Source organism: Cygnus atratus, chromosome 5 (assembly GCF_013377495.2).
Source record: "Cygnus atratus isolate AKBS03 ecotype Queensland, Australia chromosome 5, CAtr_DNAZoo_HiC_assembly, whole genome shotgun sequence".
NCBI classification, from domain to species: Eukaryota; Metazoa; Chordata; class Aves; order Anseriformes; family Anatidae; genus Cygnus; species Cygnus atratus.
The window spans coordinates 50,364,475-50,379,327 of NC_066366.1; positions in this window are offsets into that span (position 1 = coordinate 50,364,475).

Genomic DNA, 14,853 nt, shown 5'->3' on the forward strand with positions numbered 1-14,853 from the left:
GTCTGACCTGTTCTGACAGTTTAATGTCACACCCATACCTAGTTCACTACCTAGCAGATTGGCTACCTTCGTACAAACTTCTTCATTTCTAACAAACAACTTCCCAGTGAGATGAAGCAACAGTGAATCAGTCAAACAATGACAATCTACAAGAGCGACAGATCTGGGATCAAATATGATTTTTTGCTAAATCAGTTGAACAAGCAATTATTTCCTGGAACACAGTAGAAACCAAGGTGAGCACAGCTCTATTAGCTTTAGAGCACATCTGCAAGACTGAATATTTAATAGGAAACACATTTGCCAAAGTGGATCAGACCAGTGCTCTATCCCTGCCTAGTATCCTGTCTTCATCAGCAGCTATTCCCAGAGGCTTCAGCGGAAGGCACAAGATATCCCATAATAGACCACTAGGAAATAATTTATCCATAAGAAAACCATCTCCTTAACTCATTTTGGTTAACGATGTCCACCCTGCTTTGAAGGCTGATACCTTTTCCACTTTGGACCTCTTATTATTCATATAAATTCCTAACCCTGCAGAGCGGTTGGCCTCCGTAATACTTCCTGGCAGAAAGTTCCACAGGTTAATTATGTGTTAATTATTTCCCAAGTTCCCCTTAAAAAAAACTGCATCCAAGTAAAAGAAAATCCTTGCCTCCCTTTGGTTTCAGTAGACTCAGGGGCTCTCCGACCTTGGCAGTTGGGGGTGGCATTGACAAGGTGGTAAAGAATCCAGCTACGCATGTAGTTTGTGTTAAATGGAGCATACTCCAGCTGCCCCCGTGTTCGATAGAGATCTGAGAGCTGCAGAGATTTAAAGTTCCCCGCAGTGATCCATCACGATTCGAGACGCAAACAGAGCTGCTTTCTGGGATGTGCAGCTCCCCGTGGAGCATTTTTCCACGGCAACAAAGAAGTCATTGTGCTTGTGGGTGGGTGGGTGGGTGTAATGGATGGGGAACGAGGTGAGCAGGAGCGAACCGCAGCACAGGGTTATATTCTCCAGAAATATTAAGTAAACTTCTATCTCACCACCAAAGTAAATTGCTATATGCTTTCTGTATCTGACGTGAACGCTCTGAGACAGTGCTTTGATCCGTGCCTCCACACAGGCTAGGTTTCACACCACGCTTAGGCTGATCCAACCACCAACTGCTCCTGAGATCTGCGGCTGGCTCTCTGTCTCCGGCCCATCGCCATCCCTTACTGCCATTTTCATTGTGCTGGGACCGCGTAGCTGCATGCAGGCACATCAGCTCATCAGACAATTTGAGCATCAGGACAGGAGCTGACCCTGGCTCACACAGCTGATATGATGGGAGACACGGGGTGTGAGAACAGGGGTGATGGTCTTGCAGCAGAAGACTGCCAGGGGAAGCAGAGACCAGGGTCAGCCCGTGCTTGCCCTGCCTCCAGCAGCCCTGCCTTCCCCCATGGGCTGATGCTGGTGCTCCTGAAGCTATGCAGCAGGTCAGAACGACCCGATCCAACAGAAATCTAATGTGACCACAAACCAGAAAATAAAACAAATATACACTCTGATGGGAATGGTTCCCTCACTGGTCTCAGTACGCAGTCTGCAAACACCGCTGCTGGTGCCAGGGAGTATGCGGGAACACAGTGCTGGGGAGCAAAGGCAAGAGCAGGAAAGCATGGTTTGGTGTCAGACCTTATCTTATAGGGATTGAAAAATCAACATTTTTTCCAACTTTTGGTCCTTACATTTGGAAAACTGTAAGCAGTCTTCCAGCATAGCCAGCAGCCTTGGGTTTGCACAGCACACTGTTCACAGATGCCGGTCCATAGGCATGGCCAAGCACTCCCCTGAGTTGCTCCCACAGGCACTCTCCGGTTGAAGGGGCAGGATGTGAGGGGGCAAGTGAGCTCCAGCAGCAGTCCAGATAAAGGGAGCCTTACAAAGAAAATGAAAACAAACAGCGCAAGGGGTTTCAGGGACATGAAATCACAAGAGGGCAAGACAAAGCAGAAGCAGGTCTGTCTTCCAGGATACACAAGCTTTATCTCAAGAACTCTGAAACATCACAGGTTTGCTGGGTACCTCTCTCAGGGGGCAGTAGCCATAAGTACGTGGGGGGAGGTGGCACTTTATGGACTAGAGTCTCTCACATGGGTCTGAGAGACCAGACAGACGCATTGTCCCTGCTAGACAGGATGGACATTGTTTTGCAACCCAGAACGCCAAAGCTATTAGCAGTGCTTAATGTCACCAGCATTTCAGTCTTATCTTAATGGATAGGAGGGCTCTATTTTTAGAAGGAATCAAGAATCTCAGAAGATCAGCTCATACAACACTCTCCTGTAACATTCAGATTACATTGCTCTGGTTTTGAGGAAAGAGGATAATTCTGGTGAACATCCAGATTTCTATTTCAAAATAGAAACAAACAAAGAGGGATGTTTTAGGATAAAATTTTCACAGGTCATGGCATGTTTGATGGATGTGACTGAACAAGTGCTAGCATCAGAACTGCTGGCTCCTGACCCAGTAGCCATGTGCTTCCATATTTCCAGATGCAGAATACTTTTTCCATAGTCTTAGTGCTACAGTAAGGAGAGCAGCACAAGCACAAGGACAGCTGGCTGCGCACCTACCAGAGATATCCAAAGGAAAGAAGCAAAGACCAATTCACCCATTCCAGCTTCAAAGACAATGGGACAAAGTCTGAAAAACTGTCCTTTGTTCTTTCCTTCTGTACATGTGGAAATGCGGGAGAGAATAGTCATGAAATATATTGTAATCACTTCTGTTACACCTTGGTATTAGTGGTGACTGCATTTCTATCTTCAGAAATTTCTGAGTGACAGAAAAATTGATATAAAAATGAAGAAATAGCCAGAAATCGTATTCAAGCAGACTGTAATAAAATTAAATACTATTTTAAAGCCCCTAAACTACTTTAAAACAACAAAAAAAGGGACTGATTTACAACCTGCTTCACAGTTGAAGGGTGGAGTCCAGTAGGAGTATTTGCCTTTGGATATGCTAGTAAAATAACAAACCTATATTAATCCAGCCTTTAACATAACTGCCAACATTTTGAGTGTATCTGTCTGTTAACAGTATAGCAAAGCAGTCAAAACAGACTTTGTTTTAAAAAGGAATAAAAAGATGAAGGCACCACTGTGACAGAAGTCATTTACTCATTGTAATGCTTTTTCCAGCAGTATGTTGCATCAGAAGCTGAGGAGCTGATTGTTTTCTGTGCTTTGTCATCAGATGTCTCGATGTGTAAATCATAGATGGACAGCCACACTCAAGATTAAATCAGTAAACCCTTTTACTTTGGGAGAGGAGAATGAGGTATAGATGCATATTCCAATCCACAGAAAAATATACTTTGGTCTCAATTCATGGGCATACTGGTAGAAAAATGTATGTTCAAAACTGTATTTGAACAACTTGCACAAACATCATTAGCTAATGTGTATTAATCAGGGAAGCAACTATCTTCGAAGTCATTAAAATTAGTAAGCATGTTTGAATTGAAATACCACATGCTGGAGCACAATTGTCTCTGGGCAGCAAGATGAAAAGGGTGAAGAGTTACCTCATGTCAGCAGCTCCCGAGTGTTGCTGCCCCGCAGGAAGACGTGAAGTGCAAGAGCAATGCAGCTGCGAGCAACAGAGCAGCTCAGTGAAGTCTCTCTGCAAAACTCAGATGATCAGACCATGGTGCTAACAGGCTTGCTAAAAATTGCTAACAGCTTGGCGGACTATTCACACCCAACAGACTATTACAGGGGCTGAGCTCTCTCTTATGGAAACCATTATAGAGCAAACTGTTGGGTTCAACAGACAGCAGAGGTTCCCCTTTTTACAAGAGTGAAGAATATGCCCCCTCTACTTTGAACCCTTAAACCATGCCAAAACTGTCACCTTTGAGGACTGAATGATCAAGGCTTGGTCTTTGCATCCAAAATGACTCTTTCTGCAAGTCCTCGAACACAGGTAAGGTAAAATACAATAATGGAAACATTCCAATCCATACTTAAAGGAAAAATAAATAAGAATAATAAAACAAAAAGACAGACTTAAGGCAAGAAAAAGGATTGCACTTGATTCTTGGTGCCAAAATCTTCCTCAATGAGAAGTTCAACTTTTTCTGGTTTGACACGTAGTTGCAGACATTGTGGTTGAGTCTCAGGTCTGCCCCAGCACCAATCCATACCAGCTCACACAAGACATGAGACAGGATGGAAACAGCCCTCCACCACAGCACCATTCTCCCACTCAGCTTTCTGCTGGTACATCCACATGCAAACCAGGGTGATGTGGGCACCCCTGCTAACTAGCTCAGACAGCAGTGACAAAAGTCTCAGCTTGGGGGCTTCAAGAAAGTCTGTGAGCTGCATGCTTGACTTTTCTGTCCTTGACTCCATGGGTTTTTAGAGACCCAGACCAGGATGAGATTCAGCATCACTGCGCCCTCCTTGGAAGGGAGGGTATTTTTACAGAGTGCAATAGACCCCACAGAACTCAGACAGGTTATAAGCTAGCTCCCTGTATCCAAAGCTCAGATATACGCCCTTAGACATGTTACTTTCCCCTCTATTTGCCACGCTTTTTAATGATCTCTTTGGTTTCCTGAAATGTGACAAGAGTTCCTATTGCAAAGCCTCCCCCAGTTCTAAATCTCCAGAATGGGACCCACATGCAAGTGAGCAAGGACATTACACTCCAGCCAAACCCTACATCAGCAGAGACAGTCCACAAAGTCTACTAAAGCTCTGAACTTTTTTGAGAAAAAGTGTGCTTCGGTAGATGCTTACACCATTTTCTGAATGAGGGCCTGGATAAGCTCCAAATTCTCTCATCTTAATGAGGAAATCTTACAATTATGTGGTAACTCGTCTGTGACTTGGGCTCCTGGGTGCTATCCTCACGTAAAGCAAAAAACATGCCAGTGAGCTCCCAACAAGTTTGAAGCCCATGGAAATCTCACCATCAGCATGAAAGAATCATGATTTCAGTCATGCTCATAGCTCAGTCTATATCCCTGTCTAGGCAAAACGTTTAATGAACATTTAACACAGCATCATTTAACCACTTATTGTTCTTGGTGGAGTTTCTTATCTATCTCTGCCTTTGTTTTGTCCTTTGACAGGGGTAACAATCAGAGCTTGATAGCATAATTAGCAAGTTTCAAAGGTACTTTGAGATCTTGAGATAACAGCACACGGCAGGTGCACAGGGTATTTATTTTTAATACTTCGGGCCAGTGGTCCCTGACCTAGGCACTGTGAAACCAAACCTTACAGAGATGGGTTGCGAGTCGAGAGGAAGTGCAAATGGCAAATTAGTGCCCACAAGTAGAAACCATGACACGAGCCCAGAAGTGTTACCGGAAGTGAGGTCATGAACCTAGTAGTGAAACCAGAAGACAGGTCCATCAGCACTTCAAGTTCCAGAATGGTTTGAAAAGCACATTTTATACTGATAAATATGTTTTCACTCAAGGCTAAAACGCAGTCTTCCAGACCTGCTTTTCTTTTGAGGTCTCCCTCAAGAACAACAACAGAAAGTTCCGCCTACGCCAGCGATCTACTCAATTAGGTTTTATTTCAAGATGTGTTAAGAGATTGGAACATGATTTTAAACAAATGTTTACCCGCCAAAAAAAGCCTTAACAGACTCAAACCTATATTCAAGATAGGTATACATGATCTGAATAATAACAATAAAAAACCTCTGGGACATACTGTGAACATCAGATTGGCTACAAACTTTGCTGAGTGGAAAGCTTCCCAGCAGGTGGTTGTAATCTTTCTAGAAAGGATCAGGGCTGGATCAGAAGTGCCTTGGGAAGCTGGGTGCCCATCACTTACTGGATTTACACTGTGATAATCTAAACACAAAACTGTTGCTTTTTGGGTCACTTCATTAAAAAGACAGAATTGTGGTTTGGGACACCATGTCCATCTAAGCACTTTTCCTGTAGTCCATTTATTTTCTGGTTTTATCAATAGTAAAAACTATTGCCTTCAGCGTTCGTAAAACTTACTATTTCTTCCTGGGCACAGGACCCTTTCTTTGTCTGAAGAAGTGTATTTAATTTTTCAGGAACATTATGTGTTCTGGAAAATGTTTTTCATAGTGCTGTATCAAAAAAAAAAAAAGAAAAGAAAAAGAAAAAGAAAAAAAAAAGAAAGAAAAAGAAAAAGAAAAAGAAAAAGAAAAAGAAAAAGAAAAAGAAAAAGAAAAAGAAAAAGAAAAAGAAAAAGAAAAAGAAAAAGAAAAAGAAAAAAAAGAAAAAGAAAAAGAAAAAGAAAAAGAAAAAGAAAAAGAAAAAGAAAAAGAAAAAGAAAAAAAAAAAAAGAAAAAGAAATCTACCTCCAGAAGGGTTTTTCATTTGTCAAATATAATTTATGCCCACATAGATTCATTCCTTAAAACAAATACTGAAACTTCAGAGAAGGCCCCTGTGCAGGATTCGTGAGGGGAAAAAGTGCCCCGTGAATGTGAGTGGTGGTTCGCTTCAGCCCCGGCCCCGCCGGTATCCTCGGCGAGTAGAGGAACAGACCAGGGTTTTTACTGGCCTCTATTGTGTCTGTTGAACTGTTGCTCTGTCTTTAGCAAAATCTCAAGCAACAGAAATCTTCTATTAAAACCACCTGCGCGGCTTTGTCAGCTGAGCGCCGTGCTGTCAAGCGGCTGAGCTTCTTAAGCCAATACAAGTCATTAAGGAGAAGGTGAATTAGAGATTTAGACGTTGCCGATAGTAACTATCCATGATCAATTGATATCTTCCTCCGATAAAGCGGTGCTCAGCGGCCGCCCCCTCCTCTGCCTCGTCCGCCCAGACCGCGACCACTGGATCTAATTACGGGTGAGGAACACCAGGCCCTCGTCAGCGCTGAAAGGCCATCAGTAGGCCTATCCATTAATAACTCTCCTGTGCGCTGTACATTGTAATTGTCAGACTGCAATTTACAGTAATCCTCCAATGCAAAAACTTAAATAGCTGCAGCTGATTTGAAATTCATACAACCAGTTGAAAGAGAGAAAAACAAGATGCACGGGTTAAAAGGCCAAATTGTGCAAGTGTGTGCGCTGAGTGACAGACATTTTAGTACTAGCCTGGGACCATATTTTAAAAGGTCACTGAAAACTTTTGGCTTGGGCCCTCTGACAAACAATGAACTTTCCATATATTTATTTGCCATCTCTTTGTTTTTACAGCAAGCAGAATAAATGAGTTAAATGACGTTGTGCGGGTCTGCACATTGTCAGCACAGGTTATAAGTCATTATTAAACTCCATCAAATCAGACCAAACCCGGTCTAGGCAATGAGACTAAAAGTTATTTGCATTCCTTCTGTCATAAAAAATCATATCCCCTTACCCAAGACTTTCGTTTCTTTATTAAATGCAGCCACAAGAGTATTTCAGGTCTGGCAATGTGAGCTCAGGAAAACCTACTCTGTATAACTCAGTGTAACAGCTTAGAACCGATTCCACTAAAATGTCCCAGTTGAGTGTATCTGGGCACTCAATCAAGACACACATATTACTTTTAAATAAGATTAGCCTTTATATTTTGCTGCTTAAGTTAAAACTTTTCATGTCATTCTCTCATTTTATGTAAACTCCAACATAATTCTGTTTTAGAGAATACTTCAAACAAATTAAAACCCTCGACTCGAACGTGTCTAGCAAAACTTGCCTAATGGCATAGCAAGCTGTTTGGTGACACTAAAACACTTTTAAATAAGATGAATTTTCCCTGCGTTGCCCTGGCTTTGTAATTACTGCTGCCGAACAGCATACGCCTTTGGTTACAATGGCAAAAGCAGCGGCTTGCGCTCTGAAACTTATTTGACAAATAACTTACAAGTGACCTGCAACATCTGTTTAAAAAATCGTCCTTTGGTATCTGCCTCGAGTCGAGTTCAGCATTAATTATGAAATGCAAACATATCATCTGGGGCCAAGGGTGGCTTTTGCACATAAGTGAGTCACGGCATGGGGACTGCGAGCGTGCCCCTTGCATGAGCCAGGAGGGAACAGAATGCGCCGGTGAGCCCCCAGCCCAGCTACCGGCTTGGCGGAGAGGGGCGGTGATGCCCAGCGCCTCCAGACACCCCAAGGACATCTGCAGCAGCGGTGGGACTGCAGCACCTCCGAAACCCAGCCCTGAGCCTCATTCATCTGGAAGGTGCCAGCAGCAGGCAGGGAGGTGTGTAAGTGACCCCAGGAGCTGTGAGCACCTACGTTAGCATGAGAAGGTCTCTCCCCCTCCCTCAAGGAAACCCAGCGATGGGCATTAACAAAACTAGCTGTGACCAAACTCACACCCACAAAATCCTATAATGATTGAGAAGATGTGTTCTTCACCCACTAGGCTTTAAAACCTCCACCCGGCCATACCTTTAGATAGTTTAGTGCAGTAAAGTCTGCTTGGTGCAAAGTCAGCTCAGGATGAGATTCAGCTTGTAGCACAAAAGCAGATGGAGTGGTGAATTGGAGTGCTTCTCTCTTCTGCAGAAAAGGGGAATATTTTTTCAAGGTCTTATAAGTCTTTTTTATGTGCAAGTCAGTAAAAAATAAAAATAAGAAATTCCGACCCTATGTAATCCTGAATTACATTATTTTGGATCTGATTTAAAAGCTAGCCAGGAAGGTTTGATTCAAATAACATGTGCAGTACAGATATCCCTTCACATCGATAAATATTAAGAGTATAACTATCGAACATAAACTTTTAAAAACTATTCCATTATTGCAACTGCTTCTAACCAATATGGAAGCACATGTAAAATGCAGTTGGACAAAACTGAAACTATTGATTTCTTCAGCTCTAAAAGATATTTGCTCATAAGAGATCAAAGTCAGATCTAAAATTTTACTTCTGCAGATCTCCGTTCTCTGCACTGCTTTTTCATTTACCTTGTTATATATGGACTTAATCAGCAACCAAGCTGGGGCATTCAGTGATAACATTTCTGCAGCTAATTGTAGCATATTGGAATCCAGCAAGGAATATTATTAAACTGTCCTATAATTCACATTTTGTGTGAAAACCTGGGACGTGAAAAACACCTGCCCAAACAATTCATAAACACACTGCACAGCAAATACCTACGGTAATTCACTGGATTTACAACCGTCATATTATATTAAACATACAGTATCAAAATTTATCACCCATTACGCAGATTCCTGTTTTAATAATATCTTGTACTCGTACAATAGCACCTTCTCTCCCCCAGGATCCCGAAGCACTTTAAAACCCTGCGTACAGGAATTGCTTCATGCGCTGTGGAAATACAGCTGCCTCTGGGGTGGAGCGGGGCTTAGCAGAGGAGAGACCTTGTACACAGCAGTTATAAACACTGACAGCCTAGAGGGATGGTTGGGGACGGGGAGTGGAGAAAATTATACCTAGGTCTCAGGAGCCTAATATAAAAAGCCGAAGCAGGCGAGGGAGGTGCGTAGGCAGCTGTGCCGGGATGCGTGCTGAGGCAGGGCATCCTTGCCGTGGCCATCCAAGGCCCAGGCTCCAGCTTTCGTCTCGAAGAAGGCTTCAGCCCTCATGCTGCCTTTGCCCCCAGGTCTCCCGTAGCCATCCTAGCTCACGGGCTACTCACCTCCAGCATCACCACGCTGAATCCCCTTATTCCCAGAAGATAACCCCAGATGCACTTCCAGGAAAGCAAGGAGACCTCTGTGGTGGGCAGCTGAGTGAAACTGTCCAAAAATAATGCAACCTTAGAGAAAAATCAGGCAGATGCATGTATTTATGGCTAGGCATTGGCACAGTTAGAACCTGGCCATCAAAGACTGCTGTTACCTGTACTGCTGAAAAATGTTTGTGTTCTTCAGTTGATTATATTTGCAGCTTCATCTGCTTCTTCACACTTGCTATCATTGCCAAAGTAATCTCTTGTGGCTTCAAGTCAGCCCCAGATCCCTCTGGCCTGGTCTCACTCAGGATCTCCTCAGAATCTCTTTGATCACAGTGAGGAATCAACTCCTGAGCATTAGGTTAGGTTTAGCTTTACAAGACAATTGGTCACTGATTAAAACACTTAAAGCTGTCCCCTGAAAGTCACCACCGAAGGCCACAGTCCTGCCTGCAGGACTTTAGCCAGACAACTGAAACGCTAAGCTCCAACCGCTTCTCTCTAGTTTGAGACACATAATCTTGGGGAAGGCTCAGGGCAGAGGTTCTCCATCAGAAAAAAGCAGATTGTGCCAAAGCAGGGGATCAGGAAATGAAGCTCCCAATGTAAGCAGTCACAAGGTGAAGAACCAGCAGGGGATTTTGTGCTGAGTGGTGCCAGAAGGTTGCAAATGGACTACCTCTAACAGCAAAACAGTTTCTCACCCTTCAAACGCATACCTGCTGTGCCTGCTGACCATGCCAGGGCTGGCACTTCTCTGAGGTAGAAGCAGCCACTCAAACTGTCCCCTTGCTGCTAGCACAGCAGACAGACCACAGCTCTTCTTGTCCTGAGGCTGCTTTGGCTGCAGGGCAGTTTTCACTACTGTAGTTAAGACACGGGGTCTGCACAGGGGTGAAGGGCAAACCAGCACAAGCTCTGAACTGCTTCAGGAAGGGGCAACGTTCATGGCAAGATGGCTCCTGGCCACAGGACTTGTCTTGCACCCCAGAGGACTAAGCTCAGGGATACTTGAGACTTAAAAATGTTAGAAGTGGCCAAAACTAAGTGACTTCTGGAGTGCCTGGTGGCTGAGCTTGACCACTGCTTTTTGCAAGGCTCTACCTCACACGGCCTACTTCTACTTCACTCCTTCCCAGTCCCTCCTGTATGTCCTGCTCTCACCTGAAAACTTAATGCTGGAATAAGCAAACTCTGCCCATTTCCACCACTCTCCAGTCCCCTTCCACCATGCTCACCCCTTTCTGGGGAGCTGATTTATGAGCCAAGTTACCCAGGCCCATTCCCTTTCCTCTCTGTATTTAAGCTCTCTCTGAATTGTGACATTTCTTCCATATCATCTCTAGCCCACAGCTTTCTCCATTTGTTGACACATCTCAGGCTTTTCTGCATGTCCCAACCACTCCTTGTCTCAGTTATTGCAGTTTCTGGGATTCCCTGATGTGCATCAATGTGCCATATCCTACACACAATACAGCTGTTATATATCTATCACAGATTACACGCTAACATTTAGTTCCTGCAGCCATGTGCCACGTATTTAGCTGCTGCATTAAATAAGGCCTTTGGCTCAGGAAAAAATGGTTACTACATCTTCCAAGTGTCACAGATTCCTCTCCATCTCCAGTACCAGCAACTTCCACACTGCTGTTGAGGCAGAGTCCTGAGAACTTCTGCCCTTGTTTTCAGGGAGGTTTTTTGGAGGCCCTGCCTTGCAGCAGCCAGTTGGACAGGCAGTTGGACAGGCAGCGAGGCAGTGAGGTCCCTCTTGCCTGGAACACATGCACTATGTAAAGCTGGGAGGAAGGTAATGAGTGTTGCTGGCAGGAATGTAATTCCCTGTTATTCCAGCTAGAATCACCCTGAAAACAATAATTGCCAAACAGAATTTGTTCCGCAAAATACTATCAATTACCATAAGCGTGTGAAAGCATGGCAGATCTCAGCTATCAAGATCCTGAGGCTCTACTGAATTCAGGCAGGGTTTTATTCTGAAACTCAGGTCTTGCCTGAATTTAGATGACTGGGTAGTACACAGCACGGAAGCAAAAATGGCTGGTGTAGGTGGCTGTGGTATGAGAACGTGAAAGCAGATGTCTGTACTTAATGATATGTCTTCACTGATGCCTCTGCTAATGCTAGTAGTTGTGAAACAGGCAACTTGTACAAGCACAGCTGCTCCTTCATCTATATTTAGACCTTCATTTATAAAACAAAGTTGAAAATATTAAAGTTGATGTCGAAGTGTCACTGAAATAATTCTCTGAAAACTGCTTTCTGAGAGGAATAGTTGAGGACTGGACTGACAATCCCACAGTCCCCTCATGTAGTTCAGTGCTTCAGTTCGGAAAGTGAAGCGTGCAGACTTAGCATCCCGCCATTACAAATGCTGAAACAGCCTCAAGAGATCATACTCACCCCGAGTAAGTAAGAGGGGACAGGCCTCACCTTGGCAAGAGATGAGTGTGACCATGGAGTTACTAGTGACTCACAGGACATGCTACACTAGAAGAAATCTCTTCTTCCCCTTGCCTGTCATTTTCCCATAAGGGAACATTTCACCTACTAGCTACAGAGGGGGATCCATCTACCTCACCACTGAGTGCCAGCCCTGGGTGGGGAGGAAGGAGCCTTTCTCTCATTTAAGTCACCTCATTTTGACAGGGCCACCTAAGCGCAGAACTGAACGGTGCCCCGTGGCTGCAGCCATGCCTTCGCTGACAGGGGAAGCTGGTCACAGCTGTCACAGTCTGCAGAGAGCGTGCCTGGAGTAAGCTGACGAGTCCTGGACATTAATAAAAGCTCTGAGGATGATGGCCCTTGTTCCTTCCCTCTAAATCTCGCCCGCCTGGCAAAGGAATAATGGAACAAGCAGTTGTATATTCACCACAAGAGGTGGGTTATCTCACAAGTAGCTGGCTGTCATGCCACCCTTTTTGTTTAAGAGCCTGAAAAAAAATAAAAGCAAAACAGAAGAGGTTGGCTTTTTATATTGCTGCATTTCTCAACTCTTCCCATTTCTTTTATCTGAAAGACGTCTGTGTTAAGTTCAAACGCATGCCAATTACAGAGCCCAGGTGGATGTCTTCCCCATGACTTCAGTTGGAGCTGGACAGGAACCCCAAACTACAGGAAATTTTCAAGTTAACAGAAGAAAATTACTTCAATTTAAGAGTTAGCATGGGGCTTCCAATAAAATATATATATATATAAAAAGTAAAGTAATATTAAAAGAAGAGTATAAGCCAGGTAAGTGGAAGATGATTAAACTGCAAATTAAATGATACTGTTTTCATAACATATGGAAGGCCCTCGATTATTTTACTCAGCAAAATGAAAGCATTGTTCACATTCTACAATAAGGAAGGACATAATGATAGTTATGAGAAAAATAAAACACACTTACATGTCAGTACTGGCTCCGTCCGCTGACATGGAGATTTCCTCTAAGGAACAGATTCTGCACCTGGACTCTAGTAGAAGTGTTAGGGGAAGCCCAGCCAAGCACCAGATCTGCTCCTCCATGTTTCTGGACTCAAAGCCATGATTAGCTTTGTTACTACTTCTTTTCAGGGCAAGCATTTCAAAAACTTATTCCCCTCAGTTTTCACTCAAATTCCTTTCCTGTATGGTTTTACTTAGGAAGAACAGCAGCTAACCAAATACATCTTAGCCTCATTGATGTTATTATGAAACATTTATTCCTGTAATACAGAGTATGAGAAATCAGTACTTGTAAATACTTCTTTGGGTAGATATAGAGACATTCTCTTTTTACTTTCTATAGGCTGGTCACTGAGTTTTGTCAGGATGGCAAAGGGTAAATATCCTGAAAAATCATAGAATGGTTTGGGTTGGAAGGGACCTTAAAGATGACCCAGTTCCACCCCCCTGCCATAGGCAGGGACACCTCCCACCAGACCAGGCTGCCCAAAGCCCCATCCAGCCTGGTCTTGAGCACCTCCACGGATGGGGCATCCACAGCTTCTCTGGGCAACCAGTGCCAGTGCCTCACCACCCTCTGAGTGAAGAATTTCTTCCTTGCATCTAACCTAAACCTCCCCACTTTTAGTTTAAAACCATTCTCCCTTGTCCTATGATTATCTGACCAAGTAAAATAAAATGTGAAGCTTGATGTTAGCTTTACTCAAATTATTTGTTTTTTCATGACTTTTATTGTTGTTTTGCAGATCAAGAAAACAGGTTTATCATTAAGTCAAGCCTGATGTACCTTCAGGGGTGTGTGGGAAGAACCCAGTCACTGCTGCTTTCTGTGTAGCTTAAATTTAATTTCATCAGCCATCAACAGCAGGAATACTTTATTGATTTCACCCTTTGACTTTCTGGACAACTCCAGATGCTTCACATTACGAACCAGCATGGGATGGATCACTTCCTCTGAGACAAGTTTAGATGGCCACCCCACATCTTATTCCTCCACAATGAACAAGGTGACAACTTTTTTTTTCTTTTCTTTCTTTTCATTTCTTTCTTTATTTTATTTTAATTTTCCTGTTGAAAAAAAATGGGGAAAGAAAGTTTTCTGATTTGAGTTGCTTGCTAGAACTTGGGGGCAAGGGCTGTGCTTACCTAGCCAACATATTTGAGCTTAAAGGACCTTAACTATCAGTGCCAGGTGGGGACCTAGGCGGGGAGGAGAAGCTGGAAAGCCGTAGAAGAAAGGTGCACGTTACCCACTGCAGATGCCAAGAAACTGATTGCACTGGGAGGATTTCAAAAAGGAAAACCCCTGATCTTAGATTGGCAGGTCTACCTCGTCTCTGTGAAACACTGACATACAACACTGGTACACCCACCCCGTTACTACAAACACGTTTTCAATATTCAGGATATGTGAAATATTTAACGAAAAACAAATGGGAAAAAATAATTAAAACCAATTTGATTAATTTGGGGACTATTAGCACAGATTAACATGCTACTCTTAAAACATGCTGAACTGTGCAAAGCTGTGTTTCTGAACCCTTGTACTCTGGGGCCTCCCAGCTCCAGCAGGAATTTTGTAGGTATAATGGTCAACACAGATCAAATCGTAGCATGTACCCCATCATTTTTAACCTGAGCGTCCCTTAAGAGTCGTCACATAACTATGAAGACAGTTCATTCATCAGAGGAAGAAGACACGCAGACTTGTATTTAAACTAGGTCAAGGAATAATGTTTTCACTTTTTTAGATTTTTTTTT